We start from the raw sequence: 17,465 nt of genomic DNA, 5'->3' as shown, positions 1-17,465 counted from the left end.
CGCTGCTCAAAATAAGCTCCGCCCCAACCATGATAAGCCCCGCCCACCCGTGGGAAGCTCCTCCCCCACCGGGGACACTTTCAAGTGAAGAGGCCCAGACAGGATTCCTAGTGTGGCATACTGACCTCTCCCTCCACCTAGGACCCATACTGACCTCTACCTCCCCCAGCACCCATAGTGACCTTTCCCTCTACCTAGTACCCAGTGACCACTCCCTCCCCTAGCACTCACAGTGACCTCTCTCTCCACCTAGGACCCATATTGACCTCTCCCTACCCAGTACCCACAGTGACATCTCCCTTCCCCTAGCACCCACAGTGGCCTTTCCCTCCCCCATCACCCACAGTGACCTCTCCCTCCACCTACTACCCACAGTGGACTCTCCCTCCCCAGCTCTAGCAGTGATCCTGTCTACCCCAGCACCCACACTGACCTATCCCTCCCCCAGCACCCACAGTGATTTTTACCTCCCCCAGTGGCTACCCTCCTGTCCCCTGCAGCACCCACAGGGACCTCCTATCCCAAAAGCAGCACCTACAGTGACCTCTCCCATTGCCAGTGCCCACAGTGGCCTCTCCCAACATCCAGCATCCACTCTCTCCTCCAGTAACCACACTGACTTCTCCCAGCACCCACAGTGACCTATCCTTCCTCCAGCACCCATACTGATCTCTTCCTTCCACAGGACCCATAGTGGCCTACCCTTCACCCAGCACCCACACTGACCTCTACCTCCCTTAGCAGCAACTGTGCCATTCATAGCAGAACCCATAGTGACCTCCCACCCCCTGCACCCATACTGACCTCTACCTCCCGAGACCCACAGTGATCTCCCCCAAAGGACCCACAGCGACCTCCCTTTCCTCCAGCACCCATACTGACCTCTACCTTCCACAGCACCCACAGTTACTTCTCCCCACAGTGACCTACTCTTCCCCCATCAACCACACTGACCTCGACCTCCCCTAGCAGCAACTATGCTATTCATAGCAGTACTCACAGTGATCTCCCACCCCCTGCACCCACATCAATCCCACCAATATTCAGCACCCACATTACACTCAACCAGTAACCCCCACTATAGCAAGCACCCAGTACTTGCACCAAGCACCCTGCATCCAATACTCACATCCGGCCTCAATATGGCACTTAGTACTTGCATCAAACAGCCACATGACACCCAGTACCTGCACCCCTTCACCCTATAGCTGGCACCCACATGGCACAGTACTTGCACCCAGCCCCAACATGGCACTCACTACTCACACCTGCACACCGCCTTCACATGGCACCCACTATCTGCACTCACATAACTAGTACTAGCACCCAAAGTACCTGCACTCAGAACCCACATGACACACAAAGCCCACCCATAGCTAGCACCCAGTGCAGGCATGGCACCAAGTATTTGCACCTATGTGATACCCAGTACCTGCACCCCACACCCACATGTTTCATCTGCAGTAGTTCCAGTTGCACTAAGCCTCCACTTGGTGCCTAGCACCCACACCAAACACTCACATATGACATCCAGTACTTGCACCCAGAACTCACAAGGGACTGAGTACCTGCAATCAACACCTACATGATGGTTGATACACGCCCATACAGCCAGAATACACATGTCGCCCTGGGCCAGCACCTAGAACCCACATGGCACCCAGCATCTGCCTTTAGCACCCACATGACAACAAATACCCCACTAGCCAGCACCCATCACCCATATGTCACCATGTACTCACTCCCAGTACCCACTTGGCACTCAGTATTTGCACCTAAGACCCACCTACCCCCATAATCAACACCCACATGGCACAGGACTCACACGTCACCAAGTTCCAAAGCCTAGTACCAGTCCACGGCCAGCACCCATATAGCACCCAGTACCCATCCTTGGTCTGAACCCGTATGAGACTCAGTACTCTCCCATGGCACACAACCAGACCACACATGGCACTCCCTACTCACATGGATCCCTGGACCAATTAGCAATCACATGGCACCCACTATTGTTTATCACCATCTGCTACTCATTCAGCACCCAATACTGCATAGCACCCACTGCAAATAAACACCCAATATAAACTGGACCTTGGTACCCAAAGCAGCTTGACACAGACTTTACTTTGGTCTCTCGGCACCCACTGCAACTGAGCACAAAGTGAACCTTTGCGTCTTACCATCTACTGCATCTGGGCACCCACTGCACCTTGGCACTTACTGCAGTTTTGCATCTACTAATGCTTAGCAACCACTGCATATTGGTAACCACTTCTTTGCCTGAAAAGAGGATTGGGTGCTGATCAAGAGGGACAGAGGTCCCAGTAATGAAAGGTGAGTCTGTGCCTCCACTGTGGGCTCCACTGTGCCCACTCTAACCCACTAACAGTGGGCACCACCTATCACTGCTGATTTGAGGGTGGTAGCACCAAACGAGTTGGTTGGAAGGAGACACGAAGTCTGCCTGATACTGTTATAAATGTGTGTGTGTGTGTGGGGGGAAGGCATTGCCAGGCACCTTTTTTTAAATTTGAGCACCCCCCACTTAAAGACCCTCTGCACGGCCCTGAATATACCCATAGAGCAGTGGTTCACACCTTTATCCAAATCATTACACAATAAATTAGATATTATCATTTTCTGACAGATTAGATTGGTGAGTGGAGAGGATGGCTGCAAAGGTGTGCACAGCATGCAATGCAAAATGTATGGCCACAGCAAAGTTGAAGTATCAGTCATGCTGTAACAAACAAATAGATTGGCATATATACTTACATGTCTCCCAAACAACAAAATTAGGCAGCATGTCCCCGATGCAGTACAGTGAGATAAGTCACCCAAATAACCGAAATGGAGGACCGCAAATTTTTGCGGAAGTTCGATTCGCCCCATAGTGCATCATTAGGGTCAACTTTGACCCTCTACATCACAGTCAGCAGGCACATTGTAGCCAATCAGGCTACACTCCCTCCTGGAGCCCTGCCCCCTTCCCCCCCCCCTGATAAAAGGCAGGCAGCATCAGGCATTGGACTCACTCGTGTGCCTGCAGTAATTACAGAAGAGAGAGGTTGCTGCAGAGACATTAGGGAAAGCTTAGTTACGCTCTTGTAGGCTTGTTAGCTTGCTCCTTGCTGATTCTTATTGCTAAAAAAGCACCCCTCAACAACTCTTTTGAGAGCTAATGTTGTTCTTGTGATCTATTTTTTTGTGTGTGTGTGTGAGGCCCACTTGCATTATATTTAGCCCTGTCAGTCAGTCGCAGCTGACCTTTGGCACCTTAATTCCTACTGTGCCACTGCACAGCACCATATAGCACCCAGTACCCATCCTTGGTCTGAACCCGTATGAGACTCAGTACTCTCCCATGGCACACAACCAGACCACACATGGCACTCCCTACTCACATGGATCCCTGGACCAATTAGCAATCACATGGCACCCACTATTGTTTATCACCATCTGCTACTCATTCAGCACCCAATACTGCATAGCACCCACTGCAAATAAACACCCAATATAAACTGGACCTTGGTACCCAAAGCAGCTTGACACAGACTTTACTTTGGTCTCTCGGCACCCACTGCAACTGAGCACAAAGTGAACCTTTGCGTCTTACCATCTACTGCATCTGGGCACCCACTGCACCTTGGCACTTACTGCAGTTTTGCATCTACTAATGCTTAGCAACCACTGCATATTGGTAACCACTTCTTTGCCTGAAAAGAGGATTGGGTGCTGATCAAGAGGGACAGAGGTCCCAGTAATGAAAGGTGAGTCTGTGCCTCCACTGTGGGCTCCACTGTGCCCACTCTAACCCACTAACAGTGGGCACCACCTATCACTGCTGATTTGAGGGTGGTAGCACCAAACGAGTTGGTTGGAAGGAGACACGAAGTCTGCCTGATACTGTTATAAATGTGTGTGTGTGTGGGGGGGGAAGGCATTGCCAGGCACCTTTTTTTAAATTTGAGCACCCCCCACTTAAAGACCCTCTGCACGGCCCTGAATATACCCATAGAGCAGTGGTTCACACCTTTATCCAAATCATTACACAATAAATTAGATATTATCATTTTCTGACAGATTAGATTGGTGAGTGGAGAGGATGGCTGCAAAGGTGTGCACAGCATGCAATGCAAAATGTATGGCCACAGCAAAGTTGAAGTATCAGTCATGCTGTAACAAACAAATAGATTGGCATATATACTTACATGTCTCCCAAACAACAAAATTAGGCAGCATGTCCCCGATGCAGTACAGTGAGATAAGTCACCCAAATAACCGAAATGGAGGACCGCAAATTTTTGCGGAAGTTCGATTCGCCCCATAGTGCATCATTAGGGTCAACTTTGACCCTCTACATCACAGTCAGCAGGCACATTGTAGCCAATCAGGCTACACTCCCTCCTGGAGCCCTGCCCCCTTCCCCCCCCCCTGATAAAAGGCAGGCAGCATCAGGCATTGGACTCACTCGTGTGCCTGCAGTAATTACAGAAGAGAGAGGTTGCTGCAGAGACATTAGGGAAAGCTTAGTTACGCTCTTGTAGGCTTGTTAGCTTGCTCCTTGCTGATTCTTATTGCTAAAAAAGCACCCCTCAACAACTCTTTTGAGAGCTAATGTTGTTCTTGTGATCTATTTTTTTGTGTGTGTGTGTGAGGCCCACTTGCATTATATTTAGCCCTGTCAGTCAGTCGCAGCTGACCTTTGGCACCTTAATTCCTACTGTGCCACTGCCAGGCCCCGCACATTCAGTGACTACCTGTGTGTATGACAGGCAGCTGCACATTTGTAATCCCAATCACTGCACCTGTTCACTGTTTAGTGCACCTACCGACCTATACCTACGTTAGCACATGCATTGTTAATACCACCAGTCATTGCACTTGTCATTGCAGTCCATGTGTGTGTGTGTGACAGGCAGCTGCACATTTGTTATCCCAATCACTGCACCTGTTCACTGTTCAGTGCACCTACCTACCTATACCTACATAAGTGCACGCATTGTTAATACCACCAGCAGGCGCGTGCACAGGGGGGTGCTCTGGGTGACCAGGCACCCCCCTTTTTAAAATCTTCAAAAAAAAGGCCCCTCTCGCTGCTCAAAATAAGCTCCGCCCCAACCGTGATAAGCCCCGCCCACCCGCGGGAAGCTCCTCCCCCACCGGGGACACTTTCAAGTGAAGAGGCCCAGACAGGATTCCTAGTGTGGCATACTGACCTCTCCCTCCACCTAGGACCCATACTGACCTCTACCTCCCCCAGCACCCATAGTGACCTTTCCCTCTACCTAGTACCCAGTGACCACTCCCTCCCCTAGCACTCACAGTGACCTCTCTCTCCACCTAGGACCCATATTGACCTCTCCCTACCCAGTACCCACAGTGACATCTCCCTTCCCCTAGCACCCACAGTGACCTTTCCCTCCCCCATCACCCACAGTGACCTCTCCCTCCACCTACTACCCACAGTGGACTCTCCCTCCCCAGCTCTAGCAGTGATCCTGTCTACCCCAGCACCCACACTGACCTATCCCTCCCCCAGCACCCACAGTGATTTTTACCTCCCCCAGTGGCTACCCTCCTGTCCCCTGCAGCACCCACAGGGACCTCCTATCCCAAAAGCAGCACCTACAGTGACCTCTCCCATTGCCAGTGCCCACAGTGGCCTCTCCCAACATCCAGCATCCACTCTCTCCTCCAGTAACCACACTGACTTCTCCCAGCACCCACAGTGACCTATCCTTCCTCCAGCACCCATACTGATCTCTTCCTTCCACAGGACCCATAGTGGCCTACCCTTCACCCAGCACCCACACTGACCTCTACCTCCCTTAGCAGCAACTGTGCCATTCATAGCAGAACCCATAGTGACCTCCCACCCCCTGCACCCATACTGACCTCTACCTCCCGAGACCCACAGTGATCTCCCCCAAAGGACCCACAGCGACCTCCCTTTCCTCCAGCACCCATACTGACCTCTACCTTCCACAGCACCCACAGTTACTTCTCCCCACAGTGACCTACTCTTCCCCCATCAACCACACTGACCTCGACCTCCCCTAGCAGCAACTATGCTATTCATAGCAGTACTCACAGTGATCTCCCACCCCCTGCACCCACATCAATCCCACCAATATTCAGCACCCACATTACACTCAACCAGTAACCCCCACTATAGCAAGCACCCAGTACTTGCACCAAGCACCCTGCATCCAATACTCACATCCGGCCTCAATATGGCACTTAGTACTTGCATCAAACAGCCACATGACACCCAGTACCTGCACCCCTTCACCCTATAGCTGGCACCCACATGGCACAGTACTTGCACCCAGCCCCAACATGGCACTCACTACTCACACCTGCACACCGCCTTCACATGGCACCCACTATCTGCACTCACATAACTAGTACTAGCACCCAAAGTACCTGCACTCAGAACCCACATGACACACAAAGCCCACCCATAGCTAGCACCCAGTGCAGGCATGGCACCAAGTATTTGCACCTATGTGATACCCAGTACCTGCACCCCACACCCACATGTTTCATCTGCAGTAGTTCCAGTTGCACTAAGCCTCCACTTGGTGCCTAGCACCCACACCAAACACTCACATATGACATCCAGTACTTGCACCCAGAACTCACAAGGGACTGAGTACCTGCAATCAACACCTACATGATGGTTGATACACGCCCATACAGCCAGAATACACATGTCGCCCTGGGCCAGCACCTAGAACCCACATGGCACCCAGCATCTGCCTTTAGCACCCACATGACAACAAATACCCCACTAGCCAGCACCCATCACCCATATGTCACCATGTACTCACTCCCAGTACCCACTTGGCACTCAGTATTTGCACCTAAGACCCACCTACCCCCATAATCAACACCCACATGGCACAGTACTCACACGTCACCAAGTTCCAAAGCCTAGTACCAGTCCACGGCCAGCACCCAAATAGCACCCAGTACCCATCCTTGGTCTGAACCCGTATGAGACTCAGTACTCTCCCATGGCACACAACCAGACCACACATGGCACTCCCTACTCACATGGATCCCTGGACCAATTAGCAATCACATGGCACCCACTATTGTTTATCACCATCTGCTACTCATTCAGCACCCAATACTGCATAGCACCCACTGCAAATAAACACCCAATATAAACTGGACCTTGGTACCCAAAGCAGCTTGACACAGACTTTACTTTGGTCTCTCGGCACCCACTGCAACTGAGCACAAAGTGAACCTTTGCGTCTTACCATCTACTGCATCTGGGCACCCACTGCACCTTGGCACTTACTGCAGTTTTGCATCTACTAATGCTTAGCAACCACTGCATATTGGTAACCACTTCTTTGCCTGAAAAGAGGATTGGGTGCTGATCAAGAGGGACAGAGGTCCCAGTAATGAAAGGTGAGTCTGTGCCTCCACTGTGGGCTCCACTGTGCCCACTCTAACCCACTAACAGTGGGCACCACCTATCACTGCTGATTTGAGGGTGGTAGCACCAAACGAGTTGGTTGGAAGGAGACACGAAGTCTGCCTGATACTGTTATAAATGTGTGTGTGTGTGTGTGGGGGAAGGCATTGCCAGGCCCCTTTTTTTAAATTTGAGCACCCCCCGCTTAAAGACCCTCTGCACGGCCCTGACCACCAGTCATTGCACCTGCCATTGCAGTCCGTGTGTGTGTGTGACAGGCAGCTGCACATTTGTAATCCCAATCACTGCACCTGTTCACTGTTACGTGCACCTACCTACCTTTACCTACGTAAGCGCATGCATTGTTAATACCACCAGTCATTGCACCTGTTCAGGGTACCTGTGTGTGTGTGTGACAGGCAGCTGCACATTTGTAATACCAGTCACTGCAACCTGTTCATTGTACCTGTGTAACCGCACATTGTTGTACCAGCAGTCACTGCATACCTGTTCACTGCATCTGTGTAACCGTACACTGTATTAGTCAAGTCAGTGCATACCTTTCACTTCATTCCCCCAATATGGACAAAACAAAAGACAGAGCCAGAGGCAGGCCACCTGGCAGGTCTGTTCGAAGTCGCGCTGTTGTGATTTTGTGCGGCCCTCGACCAAAGTACAGTGTTCAGAAGAAGGCACGGGCTATCAACCCCCAATATTGTCAGGACGTAGTTGACTATTTAACACAGAACACCTCATCTTTCTCAGCTTCCGCACGGAAGCGTGACATATCTTCCTCCTCCTGCTCTGATTCTAGCACCACACTTAACACTCAGTCGTCCGCCACCACCAAAGTGCCATCACCCCAGGGATCAGCGGTGTGGACATTTTTGTGTGTGTCTGCCTCAGATGAGAGCAATGCCATCTGTACTCTCTGCCACCGAAAATTGAGCCGTGGAAAGACCAAGACCCGCGTAGGGACAGTCAACTACCTTACGAAGGCACATGATTACAAAGCACAAACTGCAACGGGATGACCACCTGAGGAAAAGCAGCACACAAAAGCAAAGCCACACACCGCAGTGGAAGATACCAGGCCGTAAATTTTTCTCAAAAAAGGTGATACCTAAACTGTACCGTGATGTTAAAAGTCAAGAGGTGACATCTCTGGCACACAGCGTTGGGTCAAGGGTCCATCTGACCACGGATGCCTGGTCTGCAAAGCACGCTCAGGCCTGCCCGAAGACTAAGTCAGTACCCACACACAGCATCTCTGCCTGCACGCCGTGTGACTGCCTGCCCCAAGACTAAGTCACTTCCCACACAGCATTTCTGCCTGCAAGCCACTTGACTGCCTTCTCCGCCACCTCCAATAGGGTCCACCAGGACTCAAGGCGGATTCCTGCTAGCAGCGGCCACAATAATAATTTTTCTGGTGCGTGTACATGACTGCCTAATTTTTCTGGCTGCACTGCGGCTGCAACAACAAAACAAAAGGCATGTACATGTGTCAATTCCCCTTCGTGATCATTGCCTTGCTGCGGTGAAGGGGCTTGCGTATCACAATGAGGCAATGACCGCCGGCTATATGAGTGTCTCGGTGGGGGGGGGGGGTGTTACTCCAAAGATAATAAGGTTGTTGTTTCATTGTGGACAGACCAAATTCGATCAGCTGGACAATCACTGTTGTTCTATCATTGAGCTACCTCAGCCTAGCAACCATATGGGCTTGAAAACCGATATCGCCTGCACTCTCGCCATGGTGCGCACCAGTCCAGCACAGCCGTCACAACACAAACAGCTGTTTGCGGTGTGTTACACAGTAAGTTTGGTATGTCAGTGTGAAGCAGTACTCTAATTACACTCCTTGATTGATGTATACACATGCAAGATGTTTTAAAGCGCTTTAGGCCTCCAATTGTGCATGTACTGTGATTTCTGCCCTTAAAATGCTGCTTTGCGTCAAATCCAGATTTTTCCCTGGGACTTTTGGCATCTACCCCACTCATCCATGCAAAAACTCAGATGTTAGACCCCTTGAAACATCTTTTCCATCACTTTTGTGGCCAGCATAAATGTTTTCTAGTTTTCAAAGTTCGCCTCCCCATTAAAGTCTATTGTGGTTCGCGGAAGTTCGCAAACGTTTGCGGAGGTTTGCAGACCTAAAATCGGAGGTTCGGGCCATCTCTACTTGTGGCATGACTTCTAGAGGAGGGCTGATCACAGACACAGTTCCACTCTGCTCTTCCTCCCTTGGCTGGTCCTCCCCTGAAAGGAAAGCAGAGACTGGGTATTGGTGCAATATATTTTTCGTTATCTTCCTCTGGCTTTTCAGAGGGCCTTGGGGACACAAGAGACAAGAGTAGAGGAAGCCTGTGCCTGTACATCACTCATTGCACTCTAGCTGCCTTGTGCCTGGAAGGAACAAGGAGTGGATTGAGATGACACATTGGTAGCACAAACTAGTAATCAGTAGTATGATTCCTTTTCTGACTCTCTCAGGCTATTACTTGAGGAAGTAGTAGTAGTACTACAAACCATTTTAACAACCTAGAGAAAGTTAGAAAGACAGTTTTCTTTTGTTGTTGTTGTTGTTGTTTTGTAGCGACCTAAAAGGGACCTTAAAACCCTCACTTTCAGTAACAAAGTGTCATTTTTCTTTATTAACCTCCCTGCCGTTATGATTCTATGTGGCGCACGGCCGCGGGAGGTTTTTGTTTTCCTGTATGGGCTTCCCCCATCGCCATGGCAACGATCGGACTGACGTCATCAATGTCATAAGGAGTCCTGATCCACACCATAGTGCAGCCTAGTGCTGATTGGCCAGGCTGCGCAAGGGGTCTGCGGGAGGAGCCCTCTTTTGCGGCGGGTAGCGCTGGATCGGCGGCGAACGGCGGCGATCGGAACAAACAAAGTGCTAGCTGCGTGTTTGAAAAAAAAAATGCAAATCGGCCCACCAGGGCCTGAGGAATCCTCTGCGGCGGCTTACTGGCAAGGAGGTTAAAAAAGTATTTTCAGGATATCACTGTCATGAGTCTAAAAATTAAGACCACAGTCATTATTTCAGAACAGTAATGTATTTATGCTATTTTAAGGCGAGAATGCAAACAGACTGTGGGTATGCTTTAAGCAAGGGGGCTGCACACTTGGGTTAAAAGGGCTTTCCGAACTGAATGAATCTGCATGGGTCTGCCCACTGCCATCACGCGCTCAATGATAGCTTTGCATCTTGTAATAACCTACAGCACAGTCTTTAAGACCCTCTTGTTCTACTACACAAAAACTTGTGGCTGTAGCTCACCACTATGACATAAGTGACAGTCATTGCACCTGTCATTGCAGTCCGTGTGTGTGTGTGACAGGCAGCTGCACATTTGTAATCCCAATCACTGCACCTGTTCACTGTTACGTGCACCTACCTACCTTTACCTACGTAAGCGCATGCATTGTTAATACCACCAGTCATTGCACCTGTTCAGGGTACCTGTGTGTGTGTGTGACAGGCAGCTGCACATTTGTAATACCAGTCACTGCAACCTGTTCATTGTACCTGTGTAACCGCACATTGTTGTACCAGCAGTCACTGCATACCTGTTCACTGCATCTGTGTAACCGTACACTGTATTAGTCAAGTCAGTGCATACCTTTCACTTCATTCCCCCAATATGGACAAAACAAAAGACAGAGCCAGAGGCAGGCCACCTGGCAGGTCTGTTCGAAGTCGCGCTGTTGTGATTTTGTGCGGCCCTCGACCAAAGTACAGTGTTCAGAAGAAGGCACGGGCTATCAACCCCCAATATTGTCAGGACGTAGTTGACTATTTAACACAGAACACCTCATCTTTCTCAGCTTCCGCACGGAAGCGTGACATATCTTCCTCCTCCTGCTCTGATTCTAGCACCACACTTAACACTCAGTCGTCCGCCACCACCAAAGTGCCATCACCCCAGGGATCAGAGGTGTGGACATTTTTGTGTGTGTCTGCCTCAGATGAGAGCAATGTCATCTGTACTCTCTGCCACCGAAAATTGAGCCGTGGAAAGACCAAGACCCGCGTAGGGACAGTCAACTACCTTACGAAGGCACATGATTACAAAGCACAAACTGCAACGGGATGACCACCTGAGGAAAAGCAGCACACAAAAGCAAAGCCACACACCGCAGTGGAAGATACCAGGCCGCAAATTTTTCTCAAAAAAGGTGATACCTAAACTGTACCGTGATGTTAAAAGTCAAGTGGTGACATCTCTGGCACACAGCGTTGGGTCAAGGGTCCATCTGACCACGGATGCCTGGTCTGCAAAGCATGCTCAGGCCTGCCCGAAGACTAAGTCAGTACCCACACACAGCATCTCTGCCTGCACGCCGTGTGACTGCCTGCCCCAAGACTAAGTCACTTCCCACACAGCATTTCTGCCTGCAAGCCACTTGACTGCCTTCTCCGCCACCTCCAATAGGGTCCACCAGGACTCAAGGCGGATTCCTGCTAGCAGCGGCCACAATAATAATTTTTCTGGTGCGTGTACATGACTGCCTAATTTTTCTGGCTGCACTGCGGCTGCAACAACAAAACAAAAGGCATGTACATGTGTCAATTCCCCTTCGTGATCATTGCCTTGCTGCGGTGAAGGGGCTTGCGTATCACAATGATGCAATGACCGCCGGCTATATGAGTGTCTCGGTGGGGGGGGGGGTGTTACTCCAAAGATAATAAGGTTGTTGTTTCATTGTGGACAGACCAAATTCGATCAGCTGGACAATCACTGTTGTTCTATCATTGAGCTACCTCAGCCTAGCAACCATTTGGGCTTGAAAACCGATATCGCCTGCACTCTCGCCATGGTGCGCACCAGTCCAGCACAGCCGTCACAACACAAACAGCTGTTTGCGGTGTGTTACACAGTAAGTTTGGTATGTCAGTGTGAAGCAGTACTCTAATTACACTCCTTGATTGATGTATACACATGCAAGATGTTTTAAAGCGCTTTAGGCCTCCAATTGTGCATGTACTGTGATTTCTGCCCTTAAAATGCTGCTTTGCGTCAAATCCAGATTTTTCCCTGGGACTTTTGGCATCTACCCCACTCATCCATGCAAAAACTCAGATGTTAGACCCCTTGAAACATCTTTTCCATCACTTTTGTGGCCAGCATAAATGTTTTCTAGTTTTCAAAGTTCGCCTCCCCATTAAAGTCTATTGTGGTTCGCGGAAGTTCGCAAACATTTGCGGAGGTTTGCAGACCTAAAATCGGAGGTTCGGGCCATCTCTATTTGTGGCATGACTTCTAGAGGAGGGCTGATCACAGACACAGTTCCACTCTGCTCTTCCTCCCTTGGCTGGTCCTCCCCTGAAAGGAAAGCAGAGACTGGGTATTGGTGCAATATATTTTTCGTTATCTTCCTCTGGCTTTTCAGAGGGCCTTGGGGACACAAGAGACAAGAGTAGAGGAAGCCTGTGCCTGTACATCACTCATTGCACTCTAGCTGCCTTGTGCCTGGAAGGAACAAGGAGTGGATTGAGATGACACATTGGTAGCACAAACTAGTAATCAGTAGTATGATTCCTTTTCTGACTCTCTCAGGCTATTACTTGAGGAAGTAGTAGTAGTACTACAAACAAAATTTTAACAACCTAGAGAAAGTTAGAAAGACAGTTTTCTTTTGTTGTTGTTGTTGTTGTTTTGTAGCGACCTAAAAGGGACCTTAAAACCCTCACTTTCAGTAACAAAGTGTCATTTTTCTTTATTAACCTCCCTGCCGTTATGTTTCTATGTGGCGCACGGCCGCGGGAGGTTTTTGTTTTCCTGTATGGGCTTCCCCCATCGCCATGGCAACGATCGGACTGACGTCATCAATGTCATAAGGAGTCCTGATCCACATCATAGTGCAGCCTAGTGCTGATTGGCCAGGCTGCGCAAGGGGTCTGCGGGAGGAGCCCTCTTTTGCGGCGGGTAGCGCTGGATCGGCGGCGAACGGCGGCGATCGGAACAAACATGCAGCTACCAAAGTGCTAGCTGCGTGTTTGAAAAAAAAAAAAAAATCGGCCCACCAGGGCCTGAGGAATCCTCTGCGGCGGCTTACTGGCAAGGAGGTTAAAAAAGTATTTTCAGGATATCACTGTCATGAGTCTAAAAATTGAGACCACAGTCATTATTTCAGAACAGTAATGTATTTATGCTATTTTAAGGCGAGAATGCAAACAGACTGTGGGTATGCTTTAAGCAAGGGGGCTGCACACTTGGGTTAAAAGGGCTTTCCGAACTGAATTAATCTGCATGGGTCTGCCCACTGCCATCACGCGCTCAATGATAGCTTTGCATCTTGTAATAACCTACAGCACAGTCTTTAAGACCCTCTTGTTCTACTACACAAAAACTTGTGGCTGTAGCTCACCACTATGACATAAGTGACAGTCATTGCACCTGTCATTGCAGTCCGTGTGTGTGTGTGACAGGCAGCTGCACATTTGTAATCCCAATCACTGCACCTGTTCACTGTTACGTGCACCTACCTACCTTTACCTACGTAAGCGCATGCATTGTTAATACCACCAGTCATTGCACCTGTTCAGGGTACCTGTGTGTGTGTGTGACAGGCAGCTGCACATTTGTAATACCAGTCACTGCAACCTGTTCATTGTACCTGTGTAACCGCACATTGTTGTACCAGCAGTCACTGCATACCTGTTCACTGCATCTGTGTAACCGTACACTGTATTAGTCAAGTCAGTGCATACCTTTCACTTCATTCCCCCAATATGGACAAAACAAAAGACAGAGCCAGAGGCAGGCCACCTGGCAGGTCTGTTCGAAGTCGCGCTGTTGTGATTTTGTGCGGCCCTCGACCAAAGTACAGTGTTCAGAAGAAGGCACGGGCTATCAACCCCCAATATTGTCAGGACGTAGTTGACTATTTAACACAGAACACCTCATCTTTCTCAGCTTCCGCACGGAAGCGTGACATATCTTCCTCCTCCTGCTCTGATTCTAGCACCACACTTAACACTCAGTCGTCCGCCACCACCAAAGTGCCATCACCCCAGGGATCAGAGGTGTGGACATTTTTGTGTGTGTCTGCCTCAGATGAGAGCAATGCCATCTGTACTCTCTGCCACCGAAAATTGAGCCGTGTAAAGACCAAGACCCGCGTAGGGACAGTCAACTACCTTACGAAGGCACATGATTACAAAGCACAAACTGCAACGGGATGACCACCTGAGGAAAAGCAGCACACAAAAGCAAAGCCACACACCGCAGTGGAAGATACCAGGCCGCAAATTTTTCTCAAAAAAGGTGATACCTAAACTGTACCGTGATGTTAAAAGTCAAGTGGTGACATCTCTGGCACACAGCGTTGGGTCAAGGGTCCATCTGACCACGGATGCCTGGTCTGCAAAGCATGCTCAGGCCTGCCCGAAGACTAAGTCAGTACCCACACACAGCATCTCTGCCTGCACGCCATGTGACTGCCTGCCCCAAGACTAAGTCACTTCCCACACAGCATTTCTGCCTGCAAGCCACTTGACTGCCTTCTCCGCCACCTCCAATAGGGTCCACCAGGACTCAAGGCGGATTCCTGCTAGCAGCGGCCACAATAATAATTTTTCTGGTGCGTGTACATGACTGCCTAATTTTTCTGGCTGCACTGCGGCTGCAACAACAAAACAAAAGGCATGTACATGTGTCAATTCCCCTTCGTGATCATTGCCTTGCTGCGGTGAAGGGGCTTGCGTATCACAATGATGCAATGACCGCCAGCTATATGAGTGTCTCGGTGGGGGGGGGGGTGTTACTCCAAAGATAATAAGGTTGTTGTTTCATTGTGGACAGACCAAATTCGATCAGCTGGACAATCACTGTTGTTCTATCATTGAGCTACCTCAGCCTAGCAACCATTTGGGCTTGAAAACCGATATCGCCTGCACTCTCGCCATGGTGCGCACCAGTCAAGCACAGCCGTCACAACACAAACAGCTGTTTGCGGTGTGTTACACAGTAAGTTTGGTATGTCAGTGTGAAGCAGTACTCTAATTACACTCCTTGATTGATGTATACACATGCAAGATGTTTTAAAGCGCTTTAGGCCTCCAATTGTGCATGTACTGTGATTTCTGCCCTTAAAATGCTGCTTTGCGTCAAATCCAGATTTTTCCCTGGGACTTTTGGCATCTACCCCACTCATCCATGCAAAAACTCAGATGTTAGACCCCTTGAAACATCTTTTCCATCACTTTTGTGGCCAGCATAAATGTTTTCTAGTTTTCAAAGTTCGCCTCCCCATTAAAGTCTATTGTGGTTCGCGGAAGTTCGCAAACATTTGCGGAGGTTTGCAGACCTAAAATCGGAGGTTCGGGCCATCTCTATTTGTGGCATGACTTCTAGAGGAGGGCTGATCACAGACACAGTTCCACTCTGCTCTTCCTCCCTTGGCTGGTCCTCCCCTGAAAGGAAAGCAGAGACTGGGTATTGGTGCAATATATTTTTCGTTATCTTCCTCTGGCTTTTCAGAGGGCCTTGGGGACACAAGAGACAAGAGTAGAGGAAGCCTGTGCCTGTACATCACTCATTGCACTCTAGCTGCCTTGTGCCTGGAAGGAACAAGGAGTGGATTGAGATGACACATTGGTAGCACAAACTAGTAATCAGTAGTATGATTCCTTTTCTGACTCTCTCAGGCTATTACTTGAGGAAGTAGTAGTAGTACTACAAACAAAATTTTAACAACCTAGAGAAAGTTAGAAAGACAGTTTTCTTTTGTTGTTGTTGTTGTTGTTTTGTAGCGACCTAAAAGGGACCTTAAAACCCTCACTTTCAGTAACAAAGTGTCATTTTTCTTTATTAACCTCCCTGCCGTTATGATTCTATGTGGCGCACGGCCGCGGGAGGTTTTTGTTTTCCTGTATGGGCTTCCCCCATCGCCATGGCAACGATCGGACTGACGTCATCAATGTCATAAGGAGTCCTGATCCACACCATAGTGCAGCCTAGTGCTGATTGGCCAGGCTGCGCAAGGGGTCTGCGGGAGGAGCCCTCTTTTGCGGCGGGTAGCGCTGGATCGGCGGCGAACGGCGGCGATCGGAACAAACATGCAGCTAGCAAAGTTCTAGCTGCGTGTTTGAAAAAAAAAATGCAAATCGGCCCACCAGGGCCTGAGGAATCCTCTGCGGCGGCTTACTGGCAAGGAGGTTAAAAAAGTATTTTCAGGATATCACTGTCATGAGTCTAAAAATTGAGACCACAGTCATTATTTCAGAACAGTAATGTATTTATGCTATTTTAAGGCGAGAATGCAAACAGACTGTGGGTATGCTTTAAGCAAGGGGGCTGCACACTTGGGTTAAAAGGGCTTTCCGAACTGAATTAATCTGCATGGGTCTGCCCACTGCCATCACGCGCTCAATGATAGCTTTGCATCTTGTAATAACCTACAGCACAGTCTTTAAGACCCTCTTGTTCTACTACACAAAAACTTGTGGCTGTAGCTCACCACTATGACATAAGTGAGTACTCTGTATAAGAGAAATAACTAACTTTTTAGCTTTATTTTGGCTTTGAATGTAAAAATATTTTTATTGCATATTAATTAGAGCCCTGCTGCATAATTTGCTTCGAAAATTAAATTACACCTGGACAATAATATATTTGATGTTTTTTTTATTTGCTATCAGATTAAATGTTAGATAAACATTGAAATTAATGAAAATCGAACTAAAACCACAACATTCTTGATTGTATTTTTTTGGGGGGGAGGGGGGAGCATTGGCCAGGAAGGCCTGTTTTTTGTTTGAGCAATGGCATCGGGAGTGAGGCTGGGGTACATGAGCAACATTCTCATTGTTACTACATTTTTTACTGCATTTGGCAGCACTTGGGATCAATATTAGACAAGGTTTATGCTGAAATTTTGTCTAATATCTAGTAGTGCAATGTGGTGAAACAAGTAGGTGATTGATATCAAGTAGATATTATGTATCTTCTTCACTTCTGCTACTGCTAGCATTAGTGCATAGGGTACTGCTACTTTACTATAGTCC

The sequence above is a fragment of the Hyperolius riggenbachi genome, chromosome 5, assembly GCF_040937935.1.
Source record: "Hyperolius riggenbachi isolate aHypRig1 chromosome 5, aHypRig1.pri, whole genome shotgun sequence".
Taxonomy (NCBI): domain Eukaryota; kingdom Metazoa; phylum Chordata; class Amphibia; order Anura; family Hyperoliidae; genus Hyperolius; species Hyperolius riggenbachi.
The sequence above is the reverse complement of the archived record's forward strand: the minus strand, read 5'-3'. Positions refer to the sequence as shown.